General features: G+C 36.3%; 1 protein-coding gene across 5 annotated transcripts in view; it reads right to left on the bottom strand.

Annotated features, from left to right (window-relative positions):
• LOC106052335 (ecdysone receptor-like) overlaps positions 1-19,713 on the bottom strand; it is a 72,279-nt gene that overhangs the window by 31,835 nt on the left and 20,731 nt on the right. The window contains exon 3 of one of the 5 annotated variants that reach the window (XM_056044746.1): positions 5,454-6,480. The exons of the other annotated variants lie outside the window; for them this stretch is intronic. The gene's annotated coding sequence lies outside the window, so the exon portion shown is untranslated. The remainder of the gene's footprint in view (positions 1-5,453; positions 6,481-19,713) is intronic. 5 annotated transcript variants of the gene reach the window in all.

Here is a 19,713-nt window from a genome sequence, read left to right as displayed (position 1 = left end):
AAACAAACAAACAAACAAAAAAAAACGTAAAAATTGGTTACATTAGCCTAAAATTCAATGCCGCGTGTGCACTCAAAACTTTGTCACGACAAAATTAAACTCTGGTCATCATATATATATTTTAAAGTAAATTTCAAGAATGGAAGGATTCAGGCTTCCGTGACAACGCATCAAACTATGATGCTGGCGGAATAACGATTTGCCCCCGCAGCTAATGGCATATGAGAAGATGAGCACATTAACGTAACTGTTCAGTCGGTCTCCAGGCCAATCAGATACAAGACACAATCACAAATAGAGCCAGATATTGGAACACGTGACCCCTATACCAACAGGTAGTGGGTTACAAAAAAACTGCATTTTTGTTAATGAACACTTGTTTTTTTTCCTCGAGAAAGTTCGAAAACTAACGCCAGACCCGTGAAACCCAATTGTCTATTTTACCAGAAGCGGTATTTTGGGTGGCAAATGGAACGGCCGTCACAGAACATGCGCTTCAATTCCCTCATCAGCTTAGCCAGTTTCAGTAGGTCAAGTTTATTCTTAGATGAAGCTCGTTGTCTGTTTCATGTACTATGTACTAAGTTCTAAGTTCTTTAATATAAAAAAAATGTTTTATGTAGTATGTGAAATAGTTCATATGAACTAAATGGACAAAGTTACACATTTGTTACTCAATTTGGTTTCCAACGTGTCAAGTCTGAATATGAAGCTGACGATGTTGTCATCACTGGATTAAGTTCAATGCATCACAAGCCTCGTTCAACTTCAAAGAGTTGCTTGATAGTCTATGTAAGGTGTCATCTTTTCATAGCAATTTGGAACTTTTTATTGTGAGCGGCTATTTGTTTTGTGTAGTCCGTCTGTCAAGATTAATTCTCAAAAACCAGGACTTCAATATTGTCATACATAGATGATCATGTCATCACACTCACAAGAACTTCTATATTGTCATATATAGATGATCATGTCATCACACTCACAAGAACTTCTATATTGTCATATATAGATGATCATGTCATCACACTCACAAGAACTTCTATATTGTCATATATAGATGATCATGTCATCACACTCACAAGAACTTCTATATTGTCATATATAGATGATCATGTCATCACACTCACAACAACTTCTATATTGTCATACATAGATGATCATGTCATCACACTCACAACAACTTCTATATTGTCATACATAGATGATCATGTCATCACACTCACAACAACTTCTATATTGTCTTACATAGATGATCATGTCATCACACTCACAACAACTTCTATATTGTCATACATAGATGATCATGTCATCACACTCACAAGAACTTCTTTATTGTCATACATAGATGATCATGTCATCACACTCACAACAACTTCTTTATTGTCATACATAGATGATCATGTCATCACACTCACAACAACTTCTTTATTGTCATACATAGATGATCATGTCATCACACTCACAACAACTTCTATATTGTCATACATAGATGATCATGTCATCACACTCACAACAACTTCTTTATTGTCATACATAGATGATCATGTCATCACACTCACAACAACTTCTATATTGTCATACATAGATGATCATGTCACCACACTCACAAGAACTTCTATATTGTCATATATAGATGATCATGTCATCACACTCACAAGAACTTCTATATTGTCATACATACATGATCATGTCATCACACTCACAAGAACTTCTATATTGTCATATATAGATGATCATGTCATCACACTCACCAGAACTTCTATATTGTCATATATAGATGATCATGTCATCACACTCACAACAACTTCTATATTGTCATACATACATGATCATGTCATCACACTCACCAGAACTTCTGGTCATACATCTACTTGCCACTGAGTGTGTGATAATTTCTTTGTTATCTTGTTCTGCGTATAAATGCTCTTGTCTTAAAAAGAATCGCCATCTTGCTACCCTACTAGTTGTGCAATGTTAATGGTGAGCCTAAAACTATTTGAACGTGCGCATTGATTACAGAACTCTCTAGTTAGTTTTCTCATGAAGAGTTGCAGTACATGCTAGACATCTACAGGCTCACGTGACACACACACACACACATTCTCAGTGAAACACAAGACCGGAAGTACAGAAATGTCACGAAAAATGCGAAAGACACCGATCCAGATGCTCGAGAGAGGAAAAAGGGGGGGGGGGGAGAAAGAAAGAGAAAGGGGGTGGAATTAGTTAACAGAAAATAGTACAGACATGACTTGAGATGTGTCACAAAACAATAATAAGTTTTACGCAAACCAAAAAAAAAAAAAAAAATGTCTCCATATCTATGAAAACATTACGATGATATATTGAGGTGTTAGTCTGATGGCTCTTATTCAATATACTGATTTCGAAATTAGTTTAAAAGAACAAGCCCTGACCCTAACTAATATCAAAGGCTTTTCTTGAATGTAGGGAAGTGTTAAAAGTCTCGGCCACAAAATAGGTTACTAAGCTACAAGTCTCTTGGCAGCTGTCCTAACCACTTCCGGGTTGTTGACAAGTGACCTCAAACAACGAGAGGAGTTAAGTTATAATCATTTCAACTCAATTCATCACCCATAGTGTATTTAGATAGGCTGATACGTGTCGAGTGAGCCAAGAATGATAACAGAGAGACAGAGAGAGAGACAGAGAGGAATTGAGCGGGGGGGGGGGGAGCATAAGCACGGACACTACAATCCAAACATAACAATTGAGTTTCAAGGTTTTCCACTTTTTACGAGTTTCACAAACTCAATTGACCAGCATCAACGTTTCTAATATTCTACAAACAAAAAAGTATATGGACTGGGTATCAGTTCTCTGTTTGAGTGTATTAACTAGTTCTAGTGGTACATGGACTGGGTATCAGTTCTCTGTTTGAGTGTATTAACTAGTCCTAGTGGTATATGGACTGGGTATCAGTTCTCTGTTTGAGTGTATTAACTAGTCCTAGTGGTACGACTTTTAAGGACATACAAGCACAAACACTATTATAACTTTGAGCACACCAAACAAAAAATAATAGTAGAGATAAATACGTTTTAAATACTTCCAAATAAAAACAAATAATTTTGAGAAATGAACAGATCAGCAGGGAACACACACCTAAACTGTCCAGGAAGTTAGGCAGTCAAATAAGAAGCACAGAAACCAGAGACCTTACTGAAGAAACGTTGAGACAAAAGATCAGCGATTTTTTTTTATTTGGGGGGGGGGGGGGCGCTTAACAGTACTACTGAACAGTACTACTGGTGCCGATAAGAACATACTTTAGTTCTACAGTAGCATCTCTCTACTAACCAACCACACTACAAAAATGTGTCTAAGATCCTTAAATTTTTGTGTGTCTGTGCAGTGGCGTCACTAGGGTGCGTGTCATCCTATGCGGTCAGCTCATGGTGTCATTACCCCCCCCCCCCTTAAAAAAATTCCCACTGGTTTATTTTCTTGAACATACATTGAGCTAATTACCAACATCCATTGATAGTAAAATGATTGTCAATTTTTTTTATTTTAAAAAATCGGTGTCTATTGGTACTTTAACTACAGTTGTGCTTTAGATGTATTAAATTATAAGATTATTAAATTTAGAAACAGTTTTAACATTAACATCTTTTTATTTCCCTGTTAGACTTGAATGAGTTTCTTACGGAAGCTGTTTTACATTCTACTGTTAGGTTTATAATGAATGGATGATAAATGAAATAATGAAAACGTTCGTAAAAAGGACACCCACACACACAAATCTGAAAAAAATAAATATGGTCGAAAACGTAACATTTTAGCAAACAAGAAGTGAAAACATACAAGAAGTGAAAACATACAAGAAGTGAAAACATACAAGAAGTGAAAACATACAAGAAGTGAAAACATACAAGAAGTGAAAACATACAAGAAGTGAAAACATACAAGAAGTGAAAACATACAAGAAGTGAAAACATACAAATTACAAATTTGTTTTCTATTCTGGATTTCAAACTTATCAAAGCCAATAGTAAGAAAGGAAGGCTTAGTGACAAGATGAATAGAGATTCTTGGAAGTCCCAATGACCTATCATTGGTAAAATACAAAGCTGTTAGTTTCTTCAAGATTAATTTTTGCCTCTCAAATGTCAAACTTTGGTAGATCACCATTCCACTACTAATATTGGAAAGATCAATGGTTGCTGAAATACTCCACTATAGCTACCATCTCAATCATTTCTTCTAATGAAAGTTTAAGCTCAGACTAACAAGCGAACTACAATATTTCTTTACTGGAATAGTGAGTCCAACATATTAAGATAATTCTTCTGATACATTTTCTTGTTTCTTTTTATTTCTTTCAAAATAATATACTTTTTTTTTTACTATCTGAGAAGAACCTTCTCAATCACATTTTGCGCTAAGGTGTCATGCTTTTTGTAGTAAAGACAACGTTTGAGCGTCTCTACCTTGAACGCCATAGTTTGATGCTACTCTTATGTAGTGTTGTAATTCATTACATCTACACAAAAGAAAGTAAAGCAAAGATGTGTAAAATTACAGACTTCTGACAATTGTCCTTGAGCACGCCTATGGTAGCAAAAAACAACAACATTATTTCATTCAGATGCATTAAGGGTATTTTCCGAAAAAGAATATTCAACACATTGATAAAGTGAATGGTATACACATCCATTTGGAAAACAAACAAACTTGTCTCATGATTTCTAAAATTGCAGATCGTAGATGCACTTGACTGTCACATCCCTGGACTCGAGACATATTTCTCATCGATCTTATCATTTTTTCCCTTTTATTAACTTTGGGTGGGCAGTGATTTTTTTTCCGTTCACCGTCAAATGTGTGAAAAGATCCATAAATGACTCCTGAAAACAATTAATATCGCCCCCCCCCCTTTTCCTTTTTCTCTTTCTAGGTAAAATGTGGAATGCCATTTCCCTCTCTCAGTCCAGATGACAACACATGCAGTAGTTTACAGCACGACAGTCACACCCTCATAATATTGAGATGAGTTGGGAAGACAAAAGCTCTATCTCCCTTGTACCTTTTCCTTCGGTTATATCAAACAAGTGTTTTCGTCCCTGTGAGTCTTATAAGTCTGTTTAGATAAGCGCAGCCTTTTCGTTTTTAACACCATCCGTCAAAGTGAAACATCGCGTATTTAGTTCGCGTGGCTTTGCTTTCTATTAAATATCGACATTCTATTTGGAAGCAAGATAAAGTTCGTATGTTTACATTCTAAAGTATGAATGCAGCTAGCTGTGATTAACTCGCTGGTGTGTCTGCTGCTAAGCTAGGAGGAGGAGTAGAAGAAAGAAAAGTTGAAGGAAGGAAGTGTTCGACGCTCATTTCAAATTCATAACAATGAAAGATAATCCACTTCCAGTTGAAAGTATATTCACTAAGTAGGTACTTAGATCTACTACTATTCTAATATGCCAACATACCTCTGAAATAATTTGAAGACAGCACCTTATTTAGGTTCACGCATTGACAAGTTAACTGCTCCAAAGAGTGAAAACCGGATGGTCCCACCGTCACAAACGTAAAGCGGGTACATGTGCAGGGGAGAAACAACTGACCCAGCGCCCCAAACGGACCTGCTCTTAGTGTTGAAAACACCCTACCACCCCCGTCTCTCTTCTATCGTAGGACACCACTCCAGCCCCACTCCATACAACAGTGTTAGTCCTCCCTTTCACCCCCCCTCCCCCACATACACATTCTCCATTCATGAGTAGGAAGTTCAGGCCTACTCCGCTTGGCCAGCGTCAGTCAGTGAGTGACCGCTAGTTGACCCGCCAGTAACCCCCATACCTTGCTTGCACAGTGCAGTGTCAGTCGACGTGTATGCCAATCCGGTCAGCAATGAAGGGGAGGGGGGATAAAGAGGGTCAAGTCTGGTGTGTTGGGTAATGGAAGCCTCCAGAGCTGCTTTTGGTGTGTTGAATAACTAGCAGACGCGACTCGTATTCGTTTTATTTCCAAGGATTTTTAAATTCAGCAGTAACAAAATATATCTCCATATTCTTTCTTTGAATGCATAGAATTCCTTCCAATAAGAATGTAGGCCAAAAGTTTTCTGTTACACAGTAAAGCTGTCCCAATATGGTGTATGAATTTCGGAAAAAAGGCCACTGGAAATTTAGCGGAACAGTAAAAAGCCACACGGAAAGGGCATAGAAAAATGGGTGCTCTTCAATAGCGATCTTAATATTTAAAATAATTTGATTTTTTACGTAATCTAAGGATATGACGTTATACAAAAAAAATACCCAACTCTAATGATTTTTCACTGTATTTTCATCAGAGAAAAACTGACAAAACGGAAAAAGGTACTAATGAGAAGGCACCCATGGCACCCTTCTCTGCATCATCCAGGCGTTAGTGATGTCTGTATTATATAATGACACTTTCTCCATTTTGTTTTTCGCCTTCTTAAACTGGTCCACATCAGTTTTTGGAACGAGCATTCTGCAAGCATGAAAGTTGCAATAAATACAATTTATTAAAACATTTCCAATAGCACACATTCACAAATTTATTATTGCTGGTCAAGATCTAGTAAAAACTCACGATTGATTCAAAATAATTGTTGCAATTTAACTCAATAAAAGCTTTGTTGTTGTTGCTATTGTTTGCCCATTTTTACTTGTTTGTATTAAAACTATTTTCAAGGCTTCATTTCTATCACACTTGTTTTCTGCATTCATCACTGACACACACACACTTTGTTTTCTGCATTCATCACTGACACACACACACTTTGTTTTCTGTATTCATCACTGACACACACACACTTTGTTTTCTGCACTCATCACTGACACACACACACTTTGTTTTCTGCATTCATCACTGACACACACACACTTTGTTTTCTGCACTCATCACTGACACACACACACAATGTTTTCTGCATTCATCACTGACACATACAATTGGTTTTCTGCAATCATAATTGACAAACACACACTTTATTTTCTGTATTCATCAGTGACACACACACACTTTGTTTTCTGCATTCATCACTGACACACACACTTTGTTTTCTGCATTCATCACTGACACAAACACTTTGTTTTCTGCATTCATCACACACACACTTTGTTTTCTGCATTCATCACACACACACTTTGTTTTCTGCATTCATCACTGACACACATACACTTTGTTTTCTGTATTCATCACTGACACACACACACACTTTGTTTTCTGCATTCATCACTGACACTCACACACACACACACTTTGTTTTCTGCATTCATCACTGACACAAACATTTTGTTTTCTGCATTCATCACACACACACACACTTTGTTTTCTGCATTCATCACTGACACAAACATTTTGTTTTCTGCATTCATCACACACACACACACTTTGTTTTCTGCATTCATCACTGACACACACACACTTTGTTTTCTGCATTCATCACACACACACACACACTTTGTTCTCTGCATTCATCACTGACACACACACACACTGTTTTCTTTTAAACATTCGCTGGATAAAGATTATTGCACCGACCCTCACAACACAACCCCCCCCCCTTTCATTTCGACACTAATCAAGTCTAAGACAGGATACTTCAAAACTTCAAGAAACTTTGAGTGACAATAAAACTATTTGGAACACAAATGAGAGGCTATGAAATGGACGAGTGTTCTAGAAACTATAAGTCAAGGGAGACTCTTTTTCAGCCCAGGGGCCATATATTTTAGACACGTGTCACGGACCGCATTACCGCCAAAATGGCAGAGACCAACGGCACCGAGCTTATGCTGCTTCATTGTGTAGTGTGGGCAAAAGTTTAGAGGGGCTGTTCAGCACAGTGTCATGGGCTGGATATGGACCGCGGGCCGTAGTTTGAGCAAGTGTGCTTAAGAAAACAGTGTTTCCCAAACCTTTCCCTCAACGGAACACTTTACATATTCTGAATATTTAGCGGAACACTTTGCTTATTTCTTATAGAAGTTAATTCACGTTGTGGCCAAATAGTTAATTATTCCAGTAGTTCGTGGAACACATATTCAGGCCTCGTGGAACACATATTCAGGCCTCGTGGAACACATATTCAGGCCTCGTGGAACACATATTCAGGCCTCGTGGAACACATATTCAGGCCTCGTGGAACACATATTCAGGCCTCGTGGAACACCTATTCAGGCCTCGTGGAACACATATTCAGGCCTCGTGGAACACATATTCAGGCCTCGTGGAACACATATTCAGGCCTCGTGGAACACCTATTCAGGCCTCGTGGAACACATATTCAGGCCTCGTGGAACACATATTCAGGCCTCGTGGAACACTAGGGTTTCGCGGAACAGTTTGGGAAACACTGCTTTAAAATATTGGTAAACCAGAGTTCTTGCAATGAATAAAAAAACAAAGATTTTTAGTATTATATTTAAGTTTACAATGTACTACTAGCTAAAGTTCAACTTACAGCTTCTATTGGTATGAAGCTACAAAACAAGCTACATGCTAGTGACACAGACTTCCAGAACATACAAGAAAACAAAACACGTTATTCACGTCTTTGCTTTACAAACACAAAATTTAAAAAAAAAACACACTTTTTTTCTGACTCCCATACATGAATAAAGATCATCAAGTAGGTATACATAACTTTGTAGCACTGTCAAGACCTGAAGATCATTAAGTAGGAATACATAACTTTGTAGCACTGTCAAGACCTTAAGATCATCAAGAAGGAATACATAACTTTGTAGCACTGTCAAGACCTTAAGATCATTAAGTAGGAATACATAACTTTGTAGCACTGTCAAGACCTTAAGATCATCAAGAAGGTATACATAACTTTGTAGCACTGTCAAGACCTTAAGATCATTAAGTAGGAATACATAACTTTGTAGCACTGTCAAGACCTTAAGATCATCAAGAAGGAATACATAACTTTGTAGCACTGTCAAGACCTTAAGATCATTAAGTAGGAATACATAACTTTGTAGCACTGTCAAGACCTTAAGATCATCAAGAAGGTATACATAACTTTGTAGCACTGTCAAGACCTTAAGATCATTAAGTAGGAATACATAACTTTGTAGCACTGTCAAGACCTTAAGATCATTAAGTAGGTATACATAACTTTGTAGCACTGTCAAGACCTTAAGATCATTAAGTAGGTATACATAACTTTGTAGCACTGTCAAGACCTTAAGATCATTAAGTAGGTATACATAACTTTGTAGCACTGTCAAGACCTTAAGATCATCAAGTAGGAATACATAACTTTGTAGCACTGTCAAGACCTTAAGATCATCAAGTAGGTATACATAACTTTGTAGCACTGTCAAGACCTTAAGATCATTAAGTAGGTATACATAACTTTGTAGCACTGTCAAGACCTGAAGATCATCAAGTAGGAATACATAACTTTGTAGCACTGTCAAGACCTTAAGATCATCAAGTAGGAATACATAACTTTGTAGCACTGTCAAGACCTTAAGATCATCAAGTAGGAATACATAACTTTGTAGCACTGTCAAGACCTTAAGATCATCAAGTAGGAATACATAACTTTGTAGCACTGTCAAGACCTTAAGATCATCAAGTAGGTATACATAACTTTGTAGCACTGTCAAGACCTTAAGATCATTAAGTAGGTATACATAACTTTGTAGCACTGTCAAGACCTTAAGATCATCAAGTAGGAATACATAACTTTGTAGCACTGTCAAGACCTTAAGATCATCAAGTAGGAATACATAACTTTGTAGCACTGTCAAGACCTTAAGATCATTAAGTAGGAATACATAACTTTGTAGCACTGTCAAGACCTTAAGATCATCAAGTAGGAATACATAACTTTGTAGCACTGTCAAGACCTTAAGATCATCAAGTAGGAATACATAGCTTTGTAGCACTGTCAAGACCTTAAGATCATCAAGTAGGAATACATAACTTTGTAGCACTGTCAAGACCTTAAGATCATCAAGTAGGAATACATAACTTTGTAGCACTGTCAAGACCTTAAGATCATCAAGTAGGAATACATAACTTTGTAGCACTGTCAAGACCTGAAGATCATCAAGTAGGTATACATAACTTTGTAGCACTGTCAAGACCTTAAGATCATCAAGTAGGAATACATAACTTTGTAGCACTGTCAAGACCTTAAGATCATTAAGTAGGAATACATAACTTTGTAGCACTGTCAAGACCTTAAGATCATCAAGTAGGAATACATAACTTTGTAGCACTGTCAAGACCTTAAGATCATCAAGAAGGTATACATAACTTTGTAGCACTGTCAAGACCTTAAGATCATTAAGTAGGTATACATAACTTTGTAGCACTGTCAAGACCTTAAGATCATCAAGAAGGTATACATAACTTTGTAGCACTGTCAAGACCTTAAGATAATCAAGTAAGAATATATAACTTTGTAGCACTGTCAAGAACAAAGATCGCCAAGTAGGAATACATAACTTTGTAGCACTGTCAAGACCTTAAGATCATTAAGTAGGAATACATAACTTTGTAGCACTGTCAAGACCTGAAGATCATTAAGTAGGAATATATAACTTTGTAGCACTGTCAAGACCTTAAGATCATCAAGTAGGAATACATAACTTTGTAGCACTGTCAAGACCTTAAGATCATCAAGTAGGAATACATAACTTTGTAGCACTGTCAAGACCTTAAGATCATCAAGAAGGTATACATAACTTTGTAGCACTGTCAAGACCTTAAGATCATCAAGAAGGTATACATAACTTTGTAGCACTGTCAAGACCTTAAGATCATCAAGAAGGTATACATAACTTTGTAGCACTGTCAAGACCTTAAGATCATCAAGAAGGTATACATAACTTTGTAGCACTGTCAAGACCTTAAGATCATCAAGTAGGTATACATAACTTTGTAGCACTGTCAAGACCTTAAGATCACCAAGTATGAATACATAACTTTGTAGCACTGTCAAGACCTTAAGATCATTAAGTAGGAATACATAACTTTGTAGCACTGTCAAGACCTTAAGATCATCAAGAAGGAATACATAACTTTGTAGCACTGTCAAGACCTGAAGATCATTAAGTAGGAATACATAACTTTGTAGCACTGTCAAGACCTTAAGATCATTAAGTAGGAATGCATAACTTTGTAGCACTGTCAAGACCTTAAGATCATTAAATAGGAATACATAACTTTGTAGCACTGTCAAGACCTTAAGATCATTAAGTAGGAATACATAACTTTGTAGCACTGTCAAGACCTAAAGATCATTAATTAGGAATACATAACTTTGTAGCACTGTCAAGACCTGAAGATCATTAAGTAGGAATACATAACTTTGTAGCACTGTCAAGACCTGAAGATCATTAAGTAGGAATATATAACTTTGTAGCACTGTCAAGACCTTAAGATCATCAAGTAGGAATACATAACTTTGTAGCACTGTCAAGACCTTAAGATCATCAAGTAGGAATACATAACTTTGTAGCACTGTCAAGACCTGAAGATCATTAAGTAGGAATACATAACTTTGTAGCACTGTCAAGACCTTAAGATCATCAAGTAGGAATACATAACTTTGTAGCACTGTCAAGACCTTAAGATCATCAAGTAGGAATACATAACTTTGTAGCACTGTCAAGACCTTAAGATCATCAAGTAGGAATACATAACTTTGTAGCACTGTCAAGACCTTAAGATCATCAAGTAGGAATACATAACTTTGTAGCACTGTCAAGACCTTAAGATAATCAAGTAGGAATATATAACTTTGTAGCACTGTCAAGAACAAAGATCGCCAAGTAGGAATACATAACTTTGTAGCACTGTCAAGACCTTAAGATCATTAAGTAGGAATACATAACTTTGTAGCACTGTCAAGACCTGAAGATCATTAAGTAGGAATATATAACTTTGTAGCACTGTCAAGACCTTAAGATCATCAAGTAGGAATACATAACTTTGTAGCACTGTCAAGACCTTAAGATCATCAAGTAGGAATACATAACTTTGTAGCACTGTCAAGACCTTAAGATCATCAAGAAGGTATACATAACTTTGTAGCACTGTCAAGACCTTAAGATCATCAAGAAGGTATACATAACTTTGTAGCACTGTCAAGACCTTAAGATCATCAAGAAGGTATACATAACTTTGTAGCACTGTCAAGACCTTAAGATCATCAAGAAGGTATACATAACTTTGTAGCACTGTCAAGACCTTAAGATCATCAAGTAGGTATACATAACTTTGTAGCACTGTCAAGACCTTAAGATCACCAAGTATGAATACATAACTTTGTAGCACTGTCAAGACCTTAAGATCATTAAGTAGGAATACATAACTTTGTAGCACTGTCAAGACCTTAAGATCATCAAGAAGGAATACATAACTTTGTAGCACTGTCAAGACCTGAAGATCATTAAGTAGGAATACATAACTTTGTAGCACTGTCAAGACCTTAAGATCATTAAGTAGGAATGCATAACTTTGTAGCACTGTCAAGACCTTAAGATCATTAAATAGGAATACATAACTTTGTAGCACTGTCAAGACCTTAAGATCATTAAGTAGGAATACATAACTTTGTAGCACTGTCAAGACCTAAAGATCATTAATTAGGAATACATAACTTTGTAGCACTGTCAAGACCTGAAGATCATTAAGTAGGAATACATAACTTTGTAGCACTGTCAAGACCTGAAGATCATTAAGTAGGAATATATAACTTTGTAGCACTGTCAAGACCTTAAGATCATCAAGTAGGAATACATAACTTTGTAGCACTGTCAAGACCTTAAGATCATCAAGTAGGAATACATAACTTTGTAGCACTGTCAAGACCTGAAGATCATTAAGTAGGAATACATAACTTTGTAGCACTGTCAAGACCTTAAGATCATCAAGTAGGAATACATAACTTTGTAGCACTGTCAAGACCTTAAGATCATCAAGTAGGAATACATAACTTTGTAGCACTGTCAAGACCTTAAGATCATCAAGTAGGAATACATAACTTTGTAGCACTGTCAAGACCTTAAGATCATCAAGTAGGAATACATAACTTTGTAGCACTGTCAAGACCTTAAGATAATCAAGTAGGAATATATAACTTTGTAGCACTGTCAAGAACAAAGATCGCCAAGTAGGAATACATAACTTTGTAGCACTGTCAAGACCTTAAGATCATTAAGTAGGAATACATAACTTTGTAGCACTGTCAAGACCTGAAGATCATTAAGTAGGAATATATAACTTTGTAGCACTGTCAAGACCTTAAGATCATCAAGTAGGAATACATAACTTTGTAGCACTGTCAAGACCTTAAGATCATCAAGTAGGAATACATAACTTTGTAGCACTGTCAAGACCTGAAGATCATTAAGTAGGAATACATAACTTTGTAGCACTGTCAAGACCTTAAGATCATCAAGTAGGAATACATAACTTTGTAGCACTGTCAAGACCTTAAGATCATCAAGTAGGAATACATAACTTTGTAGCACTGTCAAGACCTTAAGATCATCAAGTAGGAATACATAACTTTGTAGCACTGTCAAGACCTTAAGATCATCAAGTAGGAATACATAACTTTGTAGCACTGTCAAGACCTTAAGATAATCAAGTAGGAATATATAACTTTGTAGCACTGTCAAGAACAAAGATCGCCAAGTAGGAATACATAACTTTGTAGCACTGTCAAGACCTTAAGATCATTAAGTAGGAATATATAACTTTGTAGCACTGTCAAGACCTTAAGATCATCAAGTAGGAATATATAACTTTGTAGCACTGTCAAGACCTTAAGATCATCAAGTAGGAATATATAACTTTGTAGCACTGTCAAGACCTTAAGATCATTAAGTAGGAATACATAACTTTGTAGCACTGTCAAGACCTTGGAAGATCATCAAGTAGGAGTACATAACTTTGTAGCACTGTCAAGACCTTGGAAGATCATCAAGTAGGAATACATAGCTTTGTAGCACTGTCAAGACCTTAACATCATCAAGATGGAATACATAACTTTGTAGCACTGTCAAGACCTTAAGATCACCAAGTATGAATACATAACTTTGTAGCACTGTCAAGACCTTAAGATCACCAAGTATGAATACATAACTTTGTAGCACTGTCAAGACCTTAAGATCATTAAGTAGGAATACATAACTTTGTAGCACTGTCAAGACCTTAAGATCATCAAGAAGGAATACATAACTTTGTAGCACTGTCAAGACCTGAAGATCATTAAGTAGGAATACATAACTTTGTAGCACTGTCAAGACCTTAAGATCATTAAGTAGGAATGCATAACTTTGTAGCACTGTCAAGACCTTAAGCTCATTAAATAGGAATACATAACTTTGTAGCACTGTCAAGACCTTAAGATCATTAAGTAGGAATACATAACTTTGTAGCACTGTCAAGACCTAAAGATCATTAATTAGGAATACATAACTTTGTAGCACTGTCAAGACCTGAAGATCATTAAGTAGGAATACATAACTTTGTAGCACTGTCAAGACCTGAAGATCATTAAGTAGGAATATATAACTTTGTAGCACTGTCAAGACCTTAAGATCATCAAGTAGGAATACATAACTTTGTAGCACTGTCAAGACCTTAAGATCATCAAGTAGGAATACATAACTTTGTAGCACTGTCAAGACCTGAAGATCATTAAGTAGGAATACATAACTTTGTAGCACTGTCAAGACCTTAAGATCATCAAGTAGGAATACATAACTTTGTAGCACTGTCAAGACCTTAAGATCATCAAGTAGGAATACATAACTTTGTAGCACTGTCAAGACCTTAAGATCATCAAGTAGGAATACATAACTTTGTAGCACTGTCAAGACCTTAAGATCATCAAGTAGGAATACATAACTTTGTAGCACTGTCAAGACCTTAAGATAATCAAGTAGGAATATATAACTTTGTAGCACTGTCAAGAACAAAGATCGCCAAGTAGGAATACATAACTTTGTAGCACTGTCAAGACCTTAAGATCATTAAGTAGGAATATATAACTTTGTAGCACTGTCAAGACCTTAAGATCATCAAGTAGGAATATATAACTTTGTAGCACTGTCAAGACCTTAAGATCATCAAGTAGGAATATATAACTTTGTAGCACTGTCAAGACCTTAAGATCATTAAGTAGGAATACATAACTTTGTAGCACTGTCAAGACCTTGGAAGATCATCAAGTAGGAGTACATAACTTTGTAGCACTGTCAAGACCTTGGAAGATCATCAAGTAGGAATACATAGCTTTGTAGCACTGTCAAGACCTTAACATCATCAAGATGGAATACATAACTTTGTAGCACTGTCAAGAACAAAGATCGCCAAGTAGGAATACATAACTTTTTAGCACTGTCAAGAGCTAATATCACAAGTAGGATTACATAACTTTGTAGCACTGTCAAGAGCAAATATCACCAAGTAGAAATACATAACTTTGTAGCACTGTCAAGAGCAAACATCACCAAGTATGAATACATAACTTTGTAGCACTGTCAAGAGCAAAGATCACCAAGTAGGTATACATAACTTTGTAGCACTGTCAAGAGCAAAGATCACCAAGTATGAATACATAACTTTATAGCACTTTCAAGAGCAAATATCACCAAGTAGGAATACATAACTTTGTAGCACTGTCAAGAGCAAATATCACCAAGTAGGTATACATAACATTGTAGCACTGTCAAGAGCAAAGATCACCAAGTAGGAATACATAACTTTGTAGCACTGTCAAGAGCAAATATCACCAAGTATGAATACATAACTTTGTAGCACTGTCAAGAGCAAAGATCATCAAGTAGGAATACATAACTTTGTAACACTGTCAAGAGCAAATATCACCAAGTAGGTATACATAACTTTGTAGCACTGTCAAGACCTTAAGATCAATTCATAGCTGCCCGATAGTTGCAATATGTTGCTCAACATTAAATCATAAGTTGATCAAAGTATCATGTTACCAGTGCTGACAATACTTTGCACGACGATACTTCGCAATGTTTGGCTTTAAGATGTAGATCTACCTTGTAATCGAGTTTGAAATTTAATATATAAAATATGGAAACGAAAATAAAGTATTAAAAAATTAAGTTTAATATTCTCCTGTCCTTGTTTTAAATATCAAGTGTGGAATTAAAGACATAAAAAATGAAATCATAGAACATTAGACTCAAAATGAGAGGAAAAAAAAAACATTTTTCCTTGGTTTTAATTTTATCTTTATTAGCTTCTAAAATGTATAGCGAGATTATGTATCCAAATGTTGTTTTATTTAGAGAAACATTTTTACACAAGTTTTTATTTTCAAGAAACTGTTGCTAGGTGACAAACGAGATCTTCCTCTTCCGTCTTACGTAACAAGATTTCAAATCCTGGGGAAACTGAAGCACTAGTGCAGTACTGGTACAATACATCCGTCTTAGTAACAAGATTTCAAATCACGGGGAAACTGAAGCACTACTACTGCAGTACTGGTACAATACATGCGTCTTACGTAACAAGATTTCAAATCATGGGGAAACTGAAGCACTACTGCAGTACTGGTACAATACACGCGTCTTACGTAACAAGATTTCAAATCACGGGGAAACTGAAGCACTACTGCAGTACTGGTACAATACATGCGTCTTACGTAACAAGATTTCAAATCACGGGGAAACTGAAGCACTACTACTGCAGTACTGGTACAATACATGCGTCTTACGTAACAAGATTTCAAATCATGGGGAAACTGAAGCACTACTGCAGTACTGGTACAATACACGCGTCTTACGTAACAAGATTTCAAATCACGGGGAAACTGAAGCACTACTGCAGTACTGGTACAATACATGTGTCTTACGTAACAGGATTTGAAATCATGGGGAAACTGAAGCACTACTGCAGTACTGGTACAATACATGTGTCTTACGTAACAGGATTTCAAATCATGGGGAAACTGAAGCACTACTGCAGTACTGGTACAATACATGTGTCTTACGTAACAGGATTTCAAATCATGGGGAAACTGAAGCACTACTGCAGTACTGGTACAATACATGAGTCTTTTCCTATTTCATTAGATTAACGTTCCCTTATAACGGCCTGTCACAAAGTGGTAGAAACTAAAAATTATGAAATAATGCGCCATATTTAAGTACTAGAAACTAAATGTATCTTATAATGTGCAATCCAAAAGTGGTAGAAACTACAGTTATATTATAATCCACTATCCCAAAGTAGTAAAAACGTAAGTTCTCTAAGAATGCACTATCCCAAATTGGTCAAACTAAATTTTCTAATGCACTATCCCAAATTGGTCAAACTAAATTTTCTAATGCACTATCCCAAAGAAGTAGAAGCTATAAAGTTATAATATCCTAGCTCAAATTTGGTAGAATCTTAAGTGTCCTAAACCACACTCTCGAGATAAGCGGCCTAAAGCAAGTGGTAGAAACTTATCTTCATACTGCACAATCACAACGCCAGGGACGTTTGTTACACACTGAGATACATGGCCAGTTCATCATTAGTTGAACCCAAATGTGATTAGCAGCGGTGATAAGAGTCAAACATTTGCATTCACAGATTGATGACATTAGACGTAATACAGAGAGTGGACAAGTCAAGTAACTACAAGCAGGTCTACTTCGAAAGAAATGTCAGAAAACCAGTTTTTCTTTGAACATAATTTATCTTCTAGTCAAGAAGGAAAGCATAAAGCATTGGTTTCATTCACAGCAAGATGTATTCACGTATTGAATATCTCCATGGATACAGAGAAACACACACACACAAATTCCACCTCGCGATGTATTTGAAGACCAATTTGAAGCCGGAGCTGTCAATGTCCTTATTTAATACACCATTTGCTCTCACTAAGTAATCAGTAAACAATGTTGGGGGGGGGGATGTTTATTCTAATATCTGTACTCGTGTGTGTATATGGGCTCGACGAGTCTAGACAGGGGCGGTGCAGTTCTCCATATTTGAATTAGGCGTGTCAGCTTGCCTTGAACTCAATTCAAATGATCCGCCGCTCACAAAATTTCTGATCTAACACTCCGTCCACGGACTGAGTACTGACCAGTTGAACTGAAGCATATGCCGTATACTGATTTAGACTATTGGTACAGTTTCTGTTTTGGTGATCAGGTTATTTGACTGTTTCACCAAACCTAAATAGGTTTAATTAAAACTATGAAGACGTCTCTTCTTGAACAAGCATCACATATTTATTGATGTTCTCTTTGATCATCTCGAAAGGGACGCTGTATCGGACTTTACATTTTAACAGTTAATTCATGACAAGACATCTAAATATGCTAAACAAGCAAAATACAAAAACATACTCATTTTAGAAAAACAAAGCTTATATTAAGTGTAGTTGTATCAAATAGTTTGGATCAGTCATGCAATTAAATTTGTAATAGATCTAGACAATACGATTAGAAATATTGTTACTAATTGTTTTTGTTAAGCGCAAATTCATGCTTTTAGCCTTCTCAATATGATCCATTCACTTGTCTGGACCAGTTGGAAATGAATTGGGGGGAAATGGGTTATCTGGGTGATCGCTTTTTAAATGTATTTCTTTTAAAAAAGTGATCGACCTGAATTCGAGGGTCAAGGCCTCCCTCAAGCCAATACGGTAACCACTGGGCCAGGGAGGCTGCTCATGAAAATAGGTTTTATAGTTATTTATAAGCTTTTCTTTCTACAAAGAATAAAGAGGACTAATTCAACTTATACCACCTTATCGGTCAAGTAAAATTTCTTTCCCTTGTTCGAGATACCAAATCAAATGATTAACAAAAGTTAATTAACTAATTGGTTAATTTGTTTAATTGATTCTTTTGTTGGCATGTAAAAAAAAATAGCGCAAATGTTCAATTTGATCCGAGATTGGGAATGGGAGTACACACTTTGGACCAAGACAGACACAGTGAGTTGATGTCAGCTTTGTCTAAAGATATGAAATTCAAAAGCATTTGTATTATAACACTAAGCAATGTCAATGACGTTAAACTGACTTCAATAGTGCCAACGAAATTAAAAAAAAAATAAAATAAGATTGTGCTACAAAAGGAAGAGTTTCAAGAAATGAGATTGCTAAGGAATGCACACACCAATGATCATAGGACTTGAGATGACCAACACGTCTTGACTTCTGTACACCGGATACACCAAGAAGCTAGCTATTTATAGTCTTGCCTCCACTAATGATCTCTATCTGCTGTACAGTATGACAAATCAACAGCATGGTTTGCCATCATGAAAATCCTATTTAATTCCAATCATTATAGGGTCTACCCGGTCTAGAGTTACGGGAAAGGCGAACAGAAGGGGCTATACTATAAAATGAAGATTTTCCAAGTGGACAGAAAAAGAATGACTATTCTTTCAAACAAAAGTACACGCTAACAATGCATTGGGAGAGGGGAGAACATATTTCATGCCAACAAGAGTTACAACGATTGTTCAGGCTAATTGATCTAATGCTCTTCACGGCAAATGTTGTCAATCTGCCATTCAATGCAGTTATATCCACAAAGTTACTTTGGTGAACTTAATTGCGTGACAAAGTATGAAATAGCCTCTCAAGCACCGTTTGAAAACAAGTCTTGTCTATTCAGTTGATTGCCTGACTAGATCTACACAAGACATTAGCCCTACCATTAGTCTAATAGAAACATGCCGCAATGCCATTAAGTT

Source organism: Biomphalaria glabrata, chromosome 1 (genome assembly GCF_947242115.1).
Source record: "Biomphalaria glabrata chromosome 1, xgBioGlab47.1, whole genome shotgun sequence".
Taxonomy (NCBI): Eukaryota; Metazoa; Mollusca; class Gastropoda; family Planorbidae; genus Biomphalaria; species Biomphalaria glabrata.
This window is presented reverse-complemented; position numbering and strand designations above follow the sequence as displayed.